Source organism: Equus quagga, chromosome 21 (genome assembly GCF_021613505.1).
Source record: "Equus quagga isolate Etosha38 chromosome 21, UCLA_HA_Equagga_1.0, whole genome shotgun sequence".
NCBI lineage: Eukaryota > Metazoa > Chordata > Mammalia > Perissodactyla > Equidae > Equus > Equus quagga.
This window is the reverse complement of record NC_060287.1, coordinates 16,602,447-16,617,525: the sequence shown is the minus strand read 5'-3', so window position 1 is coordinate 16,617,525 and position 15,079 is coordinate 16,602,447.

The following is a 15,079-nucleotide window of genomic DNA, read 5'->3' as shown; positions in this document are numbered from 1 at the left end:
TGAGTAGAGAAGCATGTTTACTGCGAAAAAGAGGTTTCTTTTAACTTGAACCAATTCCCAGGAAGGGGCTTTAGCAGTGTGTTCACATCCTGTTTCTGTAAAGTCGACAAAAGTTAAATATTTTCTCATTCTCTTTTTTGGACGAGGTCCGTGAAAATTATGTAAGCTTCGGTCATCACAAAACGTGAATCCACCACTGGCTATGTGAAAATGAAATTCTAATCACAGGCATCAGAAGATTGAGAAAAAATTTCTAACAGATTTTCTTTTAATCCTCCAGGAGACAGTCTTTGATAAATCTGACAAATTAATGACATGATGTTTTCATGGAAGAATTTGCAGAAAAATAAAATTGAGGTATCATTTGCCTGCAGGACATGCTATTTTTTGCTGCAGATATAAAAAGGTTAGCCCTGACCTCTTTGTTAATAACAAGTCAGAAGTATGAGCTCCTGGAAATTAGGAATTAGGTTTGTGTATGAAAGCATAATTCTAATGAATTTGGGGTGGATACATTCTGTTTCCACTTTTATCTGACTCTCGTTAGAATTAGATTTTATGGATACAGTTTAATAAGCAATGTATTTAAAGCAGATAGATGTTTGATTTTTTTAAGCTACAGGAGGGAATGAGTGAGAGGATAAATCTATGTACAACCAAATAGAATCTTTCAGCCCACTAAGTTTTAGAAATGATTTCCTAGCAGTGACTGATAGTCACTCCTATAATGATTCAAAGATATGCATTCCTTTGGAAGCAGTGCAGTGATATTCTTGGGTGTTGAAAAACAAGCCAAAAAAGAAAGAACTAAAGATGAAATTAAATAGTTTAGAAACTTGTTTTTTATGAAGTCCATGGAAACTCTTTTTTATAGTACATGTAGAGAGAAGTACGGATATAAAAAAGAGTATGTCTTGTTAACTTATCATGAAGTTAATACATCCATGTAATGATGATATAGTTCAAGAATGGAGCATTACCAATCCCCAGAAGCCCTCTACCTTCCCCCTTCCAGATTACTTCCACTCTCTTGCCCATAGTAGCCACTATCTTGACTTGACATTATAGAATTGTCTGCCTGTTTGAACTTCATCAAAGTTGAATTTAACACGTGTATTATATGAGTGCAATGACCATTCTTATACACAGGTACTTTCTTATACATGCAATTTGGTGCACATATGAACATTTTGACAAGGACCATATATGCTGTACATTCATTGCCGTTGTGTGTAGATCTAGCACTTGCTTTAGTAGTGTATAGTGTGAACCTATGTTTAAATTTAGTAAATAATCACAGGCAGTTTTCCAAACCAATTGTGCCAATATACACTCCCAATCATGGTGAGAAAGAGTTCCAGTTTTCACATCCTAGCCTCCACTTGGGATTGTCAATTTCTATTTATTTTCATTACTATTATTGTTATTATTTATTTTTATTTTAGCTATTCCAATGGAGATGTGATAGTCTTAAATTGCATTTCTGTAATTACTAATAAAATTGAGTACACTCAAATGTGTGTTATCCATTTGGATATCATATTTTTTGATGTAACTTTAAGTCATTCTTAAAAACCCATTTTCATTTGGGCTTGCCTTATTTTTTTCAATTATTTTATTGAGATCATAAATGGGTTTACAACATTGTGTAACTTCAGGTGTCATTATTATTTATAAATTTCTGTATAGGCTGCAACATGCTCACCACCAGTAGCCTAATTTTTATCTGACACCATACATATGTGCCCCTTTACCCTTTATGCCCAACCCTAAACCCCCTTCCTCTCTGGTAACCACTAATCTGTTCTCTTTCTCTATGTCTTTGTTTTTCTTCCACATATGGGTGAAATCATGCAGTATTTGTCTCTCTCTGTCTGGTTTACTTTGCTTAATGTCATACCATCAAGGCTCATCCATGTTGCTGCAAATGGGACAATTTTGTCTTTTTTATGACTGAGTAGTATTCCATTGTATATATGTACCACATCTTCTTTATCCATTCATCTGTAGAAGGGCACTTGGGGCTGATTCCAAGTCTTGGCTATCGTGAATAATTCTGCAATGAACATACATGTGCATAAATCTCTTTGGATCATTGATTTCAAGCTCTTTTGATAAATACCCAGTAGAGGGATAGGTGATCATATGATTTTTCTATTTTTAGTCTTTTGACATATCTCCACACTGTTTTCCATAGTGGCTGCACCACTTTGCATTCCCACCAGCAGTGTATGAGGGTTCCCTTTTCTCTATATCCTTTCCAACATTTTGTCTTGGTAATTATAGCCATTCTAACAAGTGTAATGTGATATCTCATTGTAGTTTTGATTTGCATTTCCCTGATGATTAGTGATGTTGAACATCTTTTCATATGTCTATTGGCCATCTGTATATCTTCTTTGGAGAAATGTCTATTCATATCCTCTGCCTATTTTTTGATCAGGTTGTTTGTTTTTTTTGTTGTTGAGTTACATGAGTTCTTTATATATTTTGGAGATTAAATCCTTGTCAAATATATGATCTGCAAATGTTTTCTCCAAGTTGATGGGTTGTCTTTTCATTTTGTTCATGATTTCCTTTGCCTTGAAGAAGATTTTTAGTCTGAAGTAGTTTCATTTGTTAATTTTATCTTTTGTTTCCCTTGCCTGAGTAGACATAGTATTCGAAAAGATGCTGCTAAGACCAATGTCAAAGAGTGCACTGCCTATATTTTATTCTAGGAGCTTTATGGTTTCAGGGCTTACCTTAAAGTCTTTAATCCATTTTGAGTTAATTTTTGTGTCTGGTGCAAGATAACTGTCTACTTTCACCCTTTCGCAAGTGGCTGTCAAGTTTTCCCAATACCATTTATTGAAGAGGCTTTTCTTTCTCCATTGTATGTTCTTGGCTTCTTTGTCAAAGATTAGCTGCCCATAGATGTGTGGTTTCATTTCTGGGGTTTCAGTTCTGGGGTTTCAGTTTCAATTCTGGGGTTTATTTCTGGGCTTTCAATCCACTGATCTGTGTGTCTGTTTTTCTGCCAGTGCCATGCTGTTTTGATTACTATAGTGTTGTAGCACATTTTAAAGTCAGGTATTGTGATGCCTCCAACTTTGTTCATTTTTTCCAGGAATATTTTGACTATTATAGATCTTTTATTGTTCTATATAAATTTTAAGATTCTTTGTTCTATTTCTATGAATATGTCATTTGGATTCTGATTGGGATAGCATTGAATCTGTAGATTGCTTTAGGTAATATAGATGTTTTTACTATATTTATCTTCCAATCCATGAACATGGAATATCTTTCCATTTCTTTATGACTTCTTCAATTTAATTCAAGAATGTCATAGATTTCAGTGGATAGGTCTTTTACCTTATTATTTAAATTTGTTCCTAGATATTTTATTCTTTTTGTTACAATCGTAAATAGGATTGTGTTCTTGACTTCTCTTTCTGCTAGTTCATTATAAGTGTATAGAAATGCAACTGATTTTTGTAAGTTGATTTTGTACCCTGCAATTTTGCTGTACTTGTTGACTATGTCTAATAGTTTTCTGACTGATTCTTTGGGGTATTCTATATATAAAATATCATGTCATCTGCAAACAGCAAGAGTTTCATTTCCTCCTTTCCAATTTGGATTCATTTCATTTCTTTTACTTGTCTAATTGCTCTGGCCAAAACCTCCAGTAATACGTTGAATGAGAGTGACAGGAGTAGACACCCTTGTCCTGTTCCTCTTCTCAAAAGGATGGCTTCCAGTTTTTCACCATTAAGTATGATGTTGGCTGTGGGTTTGTCACATATGGCCTTTATTATGTCTAGGTACTTTCCTTCTATCCCCTTTGTACAGGACGTTTTTATCATAAATGGATGTCGGACCTTATCAAATGCTTTCTCTGCATCTATTGAGATGATCTTGTGGTTTTTATTCCTCATTTTGTTAATGTGGCATATCACATGGATTCATTTGAGGATGTTGAACCATCCCTGCATCTGTGGAATAAATCCCATTTGATCATGGTGTATGATCCTTTTAGCGTATTGCTGTGTTCAGTTTGCCAATATTGTGTTAAGAATTTTTACATCTATGTTCATCAGCAATATTGGCCTGTAATTTTCCTTCTTAGTGCTGTCCTTTCTGGTTTTGGTATCAGGGTAATGTTAGCCTCATAGACTGAGTTAGGAAGCTTTCCATCTTCTTCCATTTTTTGGAATGGTTTGAGAATGATAGGTATTAAATCTTTTTTGAATGTTTGGTAGAATTCTCCAGAGAAGCTATCTGGTCCTGGATTTTTGTTTTTTGAGAGGTTATTAATTACTGTTTCTATCCCTTTGCCTATAATTTGTCTATTCAGATTCTCTATTTCTTCTTGATTCAGTTTTGGGAGGGTGTATGAGTCTAAGAATGTATCTGTTTCTTCTAAGTTACCCAATTTGCTGGCTTATAGTTTTTCATAGTATTCTCTTATAATCTTTTGTGTTTCTGCAGTATCTATTGCAATTTCTCCTCTTTAATTTCTAATTTTATTTATTTGAGCCTTTTTTCTTAGTGGGTCTGGCTACAGCTTATCAATTTTATTTATCTTCTCAGTGAACCAGCTCTTAGTTTCATCGATCCTTTCTGCTGTTTTTTTAGTCTCTATTTCTTTTATTTCTGCTCTAATTTTTATTAGCCCCATCCTTCTGCTGACTTTGGGCTTTGTTTTCTTCTCTTTCTAGCTCTTTTAGGTTTAGTTTGATTACTTATTTGAGACTTTTCTTGTTTGTTGAGGTAGGCCAGTATCACTATAAATTTCCCTCCTAGAACCTGTTTTGCTGCAGCCCATAAGAGTTGGTGTGTTGGTATGTTGTGTTTTCACTTTCATTTGCCTCCAGGTATTTTTTAATTTCTTCTTTGATTTCTTCACTGATCCAATGGTTGTTTAGTAGTATGTTGTTTAGTCTCCACATATTTGTGACTTTCCCAGCTTTTTTCTTGTAATTGATTTCTAGTTTCATAGCATTGTGGTCAGAACAGATTCTTGATACGATTTCAATCTTTCTACATTTTTTCAGGCTTGTCTCGTTTCCTAACAAATCTTTGAGAATGTTCCATGTGCACTTTGTGTATTCTGCTGCTTTGGGGTGAAATGTTCTATATACATCTATTAAGTCCATCTGATCAAGTGTTTCATATAAATCCACTATTTCCTTGTTGACTTTCTGTCTGGATGATCTGTCCTTTCATGTAAGTAGGGTGTTGAAGTCCCCTTCTATTATTGCACTGCTTTTAATTTCTCCCTTAAGGTCTGTTATTAGTTGCTTTATGTACTTTGATGCTCCTGGTGCATATATATTCATAAGTGTTATGTCCTTTTGGTGGAAAGTCCCCTTTATCATTATATATTGCCTTCTTTGTCTCTCATTGTCTTCTTTATCCTGCAGTTTGCTTTGTCTGATATAAGTATGGCAATACTAGCTTTCTTATGTTTACCATTTACTTGGAGTAATGTCTTCCATCACTTCACTTTGAGCCTGTGTTTGTTTTTAGAGCTGAGATGTGTTTCAGGAAGCAGCATATTGTTGGGTCTTGTTTTTTAATCCATCCAGCAACCCTGTGTCTTTTGATTGGACAATTCAATCCATTTGAATTTAGAGTGATTATTGATATATGAGGTCTTAACATTGCCATTATATCTCTTGTTCTCTGGTTGTTCTGTATTTCTATTGTTTCTCTCCCTTTGTATTTCTGACTTCCATTTCATTTTTGTGGTTTTCTGAGTTTTCTCTTTTTTTATGAATTGTGGCTCTGCTCTGATTTTTTTTTAATGGTTACTATGAGGTTTGTATAAAATATCTTGTAGATGAGATAGTTCATTTTCTGATAACTTCTTATCACCATTAGCCTAAGCAGGTTCCATTTTTCTCTTCTCTCCCTTCTGAGTTATTGTTGTCAAGAATTATTTTGTTTTGTGTTGTGAATTTGTGATTAAGTTGAAGTGTTGATAGTTACTTTTGATGCTTTCCCTCACTTTGTCAAAGTTATAATTAAGTATTTGCTACCCTGTTCTGAAAGAGAGCTGTAGTTTTGTCTATTTTTCTCCTTATTCAAGGCTTTGTAAACCTTTGCCTTTTTGTTTAAATTATGAGGCCATCCTTGATCATTTCTTGTAAGGGAGTTCCAGTGGCAATGAACTCCCTTAACTTTTATTTATCTGCTAAAGCTTTTATTTTTCCATTGTATCTGAAGGATAATTATGCTGGATAGAGTATTCTTCCCTGAAAGTTTTTCTCTTTCAGTATTTTGAAAATATCATTCCATTCTCTCCTAACCTGTAAGGTTTCTGCTAAGAAATTCACTGAAAACCTGATAGAAGTTCCTTTGTAGTTTATTTTCTTCTCCCTTGCTGCCCTTAATATTTTGCCAGCTTCACTGTTATATGCCTTGGAGGTCTTTTAGCACTGATGTAATTTGGCATTCTATTGTCTTCATGTATTTGTAAATCTAGTTCCTTCTGAAGGTTTGGGAAGTTCTCAGTTGCTATTTCTTTGAATAAACTCTCTGCTCCTTTCTCCCTCTGGAATACCTATAATCCTTACATTACTTTTCCTTGAGTCAGCTATTTCTCAAAGAATTCCTTCACTTTTTAAAAAAACTCTCAGTTCTCTCTCCTCCTCCGCCTGAAGCATTTGTATATTTCTGTCCTCTCTAAATCACTAATTCTTTTCTCTATAATGTCAGCTCTATTTTTTAAGGATTCTAGATGATTTTTTATCTTATTAATTTTGTTCTTCATATCCAGATTTTCTACTTCTTTTTTTTTTATAGTTGCAATCTCTTTGGTGAAGTATTCCTTCTTCTCATTAATTTTATTCCTGAGCTTATTGAACTGTCTTTCTAAGTTTTCTTGTAACTTATTGAGTTTCTTTATAACAGCTATTTTGAATTCTCCATCATTTAGAATGTAAATTTCTCTGACTTCGGGGTTGGATTCTGGAGACTTGTCATTTTCCTTCCACTCTGAATTGTTGCTGTAGTTTCTCATGGTGTTTGATGAACTAATCCTCTGCTGACACATTTGTGGTAATATCAGGTCCTAGGTTCCACCTGTTACCACTGGGGGGAAGCAGGAGTTGTGTTTCTGATCCCACCTCATCTGCTGAAAGTTGTAGGGGTACAGTGGGTGCTCCCATCAGCTGGAAAAACATTTTCAGGTGGGCTCAGGGCTGCCCCCACTTCCTCTTACAGTCACACTGAGACATGTTCCCACTTGTGGGGCCACAGCAGTACTATGGGCACTCCTGTCAGCTGAGAAAGAGTTCGTGTGTGTAGATCTGCTACCACCTATTGTTATGGTTGCACTGGCTGCTGTGCTTGATGGGCAGGACTTCTTCATGGGGTCTGAGCCTGAGCTACTTGTTGGAACCACAGCAGCCTGGCGGGCTCTCCTGCCACCTGGAAAAGCATTCTCATGTGGGCTCAGAGCTACCTCCGCTTCTTCTTACAGTTGTGCTGAGGTGCATTCCCACTTGTGGGACCACAGCGGCACTATGGGTGCTCCTGGCTGAGGAAAGCATTTGCATGTGTGCACAAGCCTGCCAGGGATGGGTCAGGAAGTGCTCACCTATCTCCACTACTTCCCAGAGGCCCAGTCCACCCACCCTCAGATGTATAGCTGTGTGGGTCTTTCAGGTGTCCTGTTGTGCTCTGTGGGTATCCTCTGTTTGTTAAGGGTGTCCATTTAGTTGTAGTTCAAAGGGAGAGAGATAAAGGGAACAGTTGACATCCCCTTTCTTGCCTATTTTTTTAAAAATTTATTTTGAAATAAATTTTAAATTTACAAAATAATTTCAAAGAGACTAGAGAACAGAGAATTTCCTTATATCTTTTCCTTAACATTCCTCAATGGTAAAACCTTATATAATCTTGGCATAGTTATTAAAACTAAGAAATTAATATTGATGCAATGTTAGCTAAACCTCAGGCTTTAATCAAACGTAACCAGTTTTTCCACTAAAGAATACTTAAAGCTCTACCATTGATCCATGAATTATTCAGTTTTCAGTGTGACTGGTGGAAACAGATATTACTCCTTGTTCTGCAGGAGCCCTGGATTCTATTCCCTGCAGTCTTTCAGGTGATTTCTCTCTTTCCCCATGCCAGCCTTGGGGAGCTTTCTCACAGAAACATCATGATCAGTACTCTCCTGAATAATATAGGTGTATAGGTGACTCCCTACAGGGCTCCAGTGTTTTCTCTCTCTCCCCCTCTTTTCTCTGTATCTCTCCCCCTCTCTATTAAATTCTGCTCTCCAGCACTCAGCTCTGTGAACTCTAGCCACTATGGTTTCTCTCGTATCTCAACAATGTGTCCCAAACTCAGGATATCTTCTAAATTACATCTTAGTTCTCTTTTCTTCACAATGGCCTGGAAAATCAATGAAGGCAGTAACGCAATAATCATAGGGCTCCGCTGATTTGTTTCTTGTCTCTCAGGACTGCTGTGCTATGTTTATTGGTGCCCAATGTCTTAAAACTGTTTTATTATATAATTGTAATTGATTCAGGGCACGAGTGTAAATCCCTTCCCTGTTACTCCATCTTGGATACAAACAGAAGGCCATTATTTCTTAACTGAAATTTCCTTTATTACTTTAATATTAAATTGTGTAAATATTTTAGAATATAAAGCTTTACTTTTTCCTTGAAAATGACACTTGGAAGGTGTGTCTTGGAGTCCTCATTCTGAGTAAATTAAAGCTTGATGAAGAAGATCCACAAATAGAATACTCCTTGTCACCTAGATAGAAATGTTAAGCACAGGTTACTATCAGAAGATGAAGGAGCAATTTTAAATCACATTAATTGCTCTGGAAAGGCTTCTTGAAAATTGTGATGTTTAGCTAAATTTTGAAGGGTATTTAGAAGTAAACTAGACAAAATAAAAAGAGAGCAAAGAGTTAAGTTAAGTGGATAGAATATATGATTCATATACTACATTTAATGAGAGGCACTACAAATGGATAGAGGTGCAATGACAAGTGTCCAGGAAATGCAACAAAAAGAGGTACAGACATGTAAAACAGCTAATTAAAAAATCAATGGAGGAGATTAAATCCAACTTTGGCCAGAGAAGATGTGTACATCAAAATTCCCATTCAAGTTCCTGTCTCTCCCTTTATGTTGAATTTATCTGATAAAATATGTCTGACAAGGGGCCAGCCCAGTGGGGTAGTGGTTAAGTTTGCATGCTCCACTTTGATGGCCCAGGGTTCACCAGTTCAGATCCTGGGCGCAGACCTACACACTGCTCATCAAGCCATGCTGTGGTGGCTTCCCACATAGAAGAACTAAAAGGACTTACAGCTAGGATATACAACTGTATACTGGGGCTTTGGGGAGGAAAAAAAGAGGAAGATTGGCAACAGATGTTAGCTCAAGGCCAATCTTCCTCACAAAAATAGTCTGACAAGTTGCCCTAAACTCTTGTCACTCAAATACCTTTCTATGCAAGGTGATATACATATTCTCAGAAAAGTTTCTTGGTGTTATTTAAATGCAGAGAAAATTTCATCTTACACCTTTAATGAAGAATACATAAAAGCCTACATTTTCACTACATATTGGGGAAAAGGTTAGCCTAAATAAACACTTTTAGTTTTAAGATCTCTAGGTGTACACTCCATTGCAATCTCTGGGAATTACCTTCCTTACGTCTTTTAAAAAATGGGCAGAAAACTGTAATTTATTAGTGGTTTTATTACAATATAAAATTTAAATAAATAAACAAAATCACAGAATTTTCCTTAAGATGCTTTCAGCTGTCTTCCAGTAATCAAATTGCTTTATTTTAAATTGCTTATGGTTCATTTTTTGAACTACAGGGGATAAGATTTTGTGTATCTCTACAAAAGGCATTGATCGCACTATTTAGAAATTATTTTTTAGTAGTAAGTCGAGTGTTATTTATCATGATCTTAATTTTTATAACGTCCTTGCAGACAGTCTATGCTGGAAACATGACTTCTGACAGTTATATTTGAACTGACACAAAGAAGACTAGAAATTTACTGCTATAATGGATTGTGCAATATTTCCTTTTAACATGTCAGCTCCTCTCTTTTATACTGCAATTTATCCATCAAAGCCAGTTCATAAGAATAAAAATAAATTTTGTCTAAAAGTAAAGTGGGATTTTAAAATTCACTTGTTGAATGTATCTGTATTTTAAAGGAGACTGACAGAATACAGAGTTGGAAAATAAACCTAATCCTACTGCTAAATAGTGATAATTGGTGATAAAGCATTTGTGATTGTGTATGTGTGTGTATGTGTGTCTGTGGTGCTGTTGTTGTGATATTCTTTACGATTCCTCTGCCACATTTTAAAATCTATCTTATAGTTGTTGTGGGAAATCTTAGTGCCAATTGAAAGTGATGAAAGTAAGAGCAGGAAAACTATGTGGAAGAATTCAGATAGAATTGTTTTCTGAACCATAGAATCAGTTGTTCTTAAGATCTCTAACTTTTAGGAGGGATGATGACCATACTATCCCCTAGCATACATTTGTTTTCACATATCTTTTGTAATTCTATGTATTCTTTTACCATCCTTCTCAGTGTCCACTTTTCCAGACAAAATGATGCTTTGGGGCTTTTTAATTAGAAATTCAAATCTATTTTGAGATTGCATAAAAGGGAATAGTTATCTGCAAACATTTCCTGATATGCTAGTCACTTTCTCTGGGATAACAAATAACTCCCCAAATCTCAGTGCTTAATAATAAATACTTATTTCTTCATTACATTACATAAGCATTGCCAATTGTTGCTGTCCTTCAGGCCCTGGTCAACTGTGTGCTCTTCCATGTAGCTTCTCATCCTGGGACAAAAGCTTTAAATGCAGCTCCTATGAGCTAACACAAGGAATTAATTGTCAAACCAGGCTCATAAAAAAATTGAGAGATTGTACTAAGGGTCGTGCTTTACTAATAATCTTAAGGTTAGAGTCAACTGGGTGTCTCAGATGAAGAGGAGAGGCTTCCAGGACATGTAGACTGTGGCTTTCCCAAGCTTTTCTATACTGGACATGCGATTTCTGGACCAGAATGATATGTGGAATCTCTAAGTAAGCTTCAGACCTCTCCTCACACACGCGTCAGTTACGTTTCAGGTACGAGCTAGCTCTACCTCTTGCCACAAGGGTTGTATAGTTTACAAGTCATTCTGTAAAGAGGCATACCTCATAAATCCATAGATTCTTTTAACATTTTTTCTAATGTTTATCTCTTGGAAATAATTTATCTGAGTTTTATTTTTTTGAACAAAGTATTTTTTTTCCACCTTCATTTCAAACAACACTATCACTGGGCAAAAGTTCCAGGTTGACAATAAAAAAGAAAAAATTCCTCCACTATCTCCTGTTTTGCATTGATTTTGATAAGATCTTGCTTTAATGCTTACTTTTAAAGGTATTGTGCCTTTTTTTCTCTCTTAATGCTTTAAGATTTTCTCCTTATCACTACTTTTCATGGTGTGGTTTTCTTCAGACTTATTTTACTTGGTGTTCGTTGAGATTCTTTGACAAGTAGATTTATATTTTTTATTGCTAAAAAGTTTTCAACCATATTTCTTCCAATACCTTTCTCCTCCCTTTCTTTGTGTCCAGTTACTTATATGTTAAACCATCTGCTATTGCTATCCATTAAATCAGCTCTCATTTTTTTTCGCAGTTCTTTTCTCTTTCTGCACTTTTGGAAGCTTTTGTTGTTACGTCTTCAAGTTTGCTGAACTTTTCTTATGAATTTCCTAATATGCTAATACTGTTAAACAAGTGTCTTATTTGTTTATCTGTTTCTCTCCCCTAGTTACATTTGAGGTATTTTTATTTCTTGTATTTCTCCCCTCATCATACACACTTTTTCCTTCTTCTGGATCATCTGAAACATATTCATAACAGATGGTTTAGTTTCTCTCGTTTGCTAGTTCCATCACCTTTGTCATTTCTCAGTCTATTCTATAGACTGATTTTTCTTCTGGTTTTGGATCACGCTTTCCTATCTTGTGCTTGCTTTTTAATTTTTTTTTACAAGACTTTTTCTTTCTTTTTTTTTGTCGCCCCAAAGCCCAAGTACATAGTTGTATATCCTAGTTGCAAGTTGTAGTTCTTCCACGTTGTAAGCCACCACAGCATGGCTTGATGAGCTGTGTGTAGGTCTGCACACAGGATCTGAACCCGTGAACCCTGGGGCACTGAGGTGGAGGGTGCAAACCCAACCACTCAAGCATGGGGCCGGTCCCCACTTTGTGATTTTTTATTGGCTGCTGGACATTACGTATTCTGTTAGTTTCTATATTTTTGTTAACTTTTAATGTTAGATTTGTTGTGTCATACATTAATTTACTTTTAGTCACTTGAATCCTTCCAAGGTTCACTCTAAGTGTTCTTAGAGCAGCCAAGAATCTGAGACTAATCTAACCCCATCACTAAGGTAATACTATTCTGAGGATTCTATCCAATTTTCTGTTAATCATGAAGTCTTTCTATTCTGACTAGTGGGAACACAAATTATTCCCAGACTCCTGCAGCTCCAGGTTTTTTTATTTTCTTTTGTCTACTCTCCTCTGGCAGGTATTGCCCAAACCTCAAGTAGTTTCCTCTCACGGCTGTGAATATCACTATTAATTAAAAGTATAGGAAAGGACCCCTCTGTAGGTCTCCACAGCCATCTCCTTGTGAAAGTCCCTCCCCTTGTGTACTAAACCCCACCATTTTGAGCCTCCTTCACCTCCCCAAACTCTGGTTTCTGTCTCTTATTTCAGCAAATCAACTGGACCCTGTTTAGTTTTTCCCAACCTTTGCTGTTGCCTGGAATTTGCATCTAGACCATAAGGTGTTTTCTTCACCGTTTTGCAGAAACATGAAAATTCTTCCAGGTATTGAGCTGGTACAATCACAAGGCTTACCTCATTTGTTGCTATTCTCTTGGTAACCATAGTGCTGCACTGTCTGTTGTCCCATTTATGAAAAGGTAATGCTGCATATATTTGGTCCAGTCATCTGTTTGTCAAGTTTGACAAGAAAACCCAACTTCCATTCATTTACCTTGACTTGCAGTAGTCAGTCATCTTATTTTAAATGATTTATGAAGAAAAAATATAGAGATGAGCCAGTTTAAACACATTTTGGAATGCAATTTAAAATATAAGTTTTCCATATTGTAGACCTCTTAATCAAGTGATCAAAGTTAACACCATCGGTAATGAAATGTATTGATATCATGCCTCCTGACATAAAATGCCATTGAAGGCATGGTATATTTCTGTGGTATTCTTGTTAAAAATGAATAACTTATAAACCAATGTTACCTCAATAAAAATAAATTAAATAAATAAAATGTGTAACTTGAATTTAATTATGAATGGACACCAGACATTGAGGGATATTCTACAAAATACCTGGTCAATATTCTTCCAAAGTTTCAATATCACAAATAAGGAAGAGAGAGTGAGAAACTGTCCTGGATTAACGGGGACTAAGAAGAAATGATGGTTGAATGCAATGTGTGAGCCTATATTGAATACTGCTCTACAAAAAAGGACATTATGGGACAAATGTAAAACTTTGAAGAAGGTAGGTAGTGTCAAGGCTATTATTATGAAATGTTAATATCCCAGTTGTGATCATTGCACTGTGGTTAGGAATGTTGTTAACATTTTGAGAAGTAGTATGAAGTACATTTGGGAATTCTTTGTACTGTTTCTACATTGTATACATTCTTTTCTGTACATTTAAAATTATTTCAAAATGGAAACCCAAAAATTAAAAAAAAAGAAATAAAAAGAAACTATCAAATGAAGCTATAAAAGGAGAAAATATCTCAGGGTAATGAATTATTCTTGTGGCATGCTCCTGGATGGACCAGTTCTACTGAAGGTATACTAATGTACTACTATCTATGTGCATATTGTATAATCTACATAACATACTAATGCTTTGGTGGACTTCTACCTCCTGCTTATTCTCCCTTCATGCTTCCCTTTCTCTTCCATTATCAGACTCATATACACTCTCATATTTCCTATCTTTTGAGTTAAATTGCAATCTAGAATTTTAAAACCATACTTCCAAGGCTGATGGCTATCACAGTTTTGTGTGACTCATGAAAGCACTTTATTCTCAGTGCAAAAGAGGCATCTTTTATATGTTTCTATATTTAATCTTTCTCTCAGTTGTAGATGATTTTGTTAGTTAAATAAATTAAACTGAGTTAAAAATAGTTTTTAAGTATCAATGTGGTAAATCCACTTCATATCATTAACATTTCCAATGTGTGTATTCATTGTAAAGAAAAGTGCTTGCCAAGTACAAAATGCTACTTAGAAAGAAATGCCAAATACCTCTATTATGATATAGTTTTTAAAGGTTTTGCTTACTGCATTAGCTTTAGGTTCAACTTTGACTTACAGAAAGCAATGGCTTAAAAATGTTAGAAATATTGTTTCTTCTTCACATAAACTTGGTCGTCTGGGGCTAGTATTGCAGCTCAAGCATTGCTGATGTAATCCATGCTGCTCAGCCATCCTCAATCCTTAGCTTCCACCTTGTGGTCCAAAGTGGCCGCTCTAATGTTAGTCATTACAATAGCATTCCAGCTTTCAGGAAGGAAGACATGAGGAAAGAAGTTACTGCTTCATAGAAATTGCCCGCTCAACATGTGTTTGTCTAATTGGCCAGAAATTAATGACAAGGTCACAGTCATATATGAGGGAGACTGAGAAGTGTTGTCTATTCAGGGAAACTAGGTAATGGGTGTTCTGTTATGAACTTGTAATTTATTCATAATTTTCAAAAAATTTATAACTTAAAATTTTATGTAATAAGCTTTCTTTTTATACAAAACAGCAAAAATATTGTCACTTACTGATCGTCTCTTAATCATTCCTCTTTCCCAAATTTAAAACTCTGCTTGAGATGTTTACTCACTTAAACTGGAAATCAGTAAGGCCATTATAAAGAAGTATTGTGTCCCATTATTCTAGAAGTTAACATAGTCCCAGGGCAGAAAAATAGTTATTACAAAAAAATATTTGACTAAGTCATTGAATGTGTCC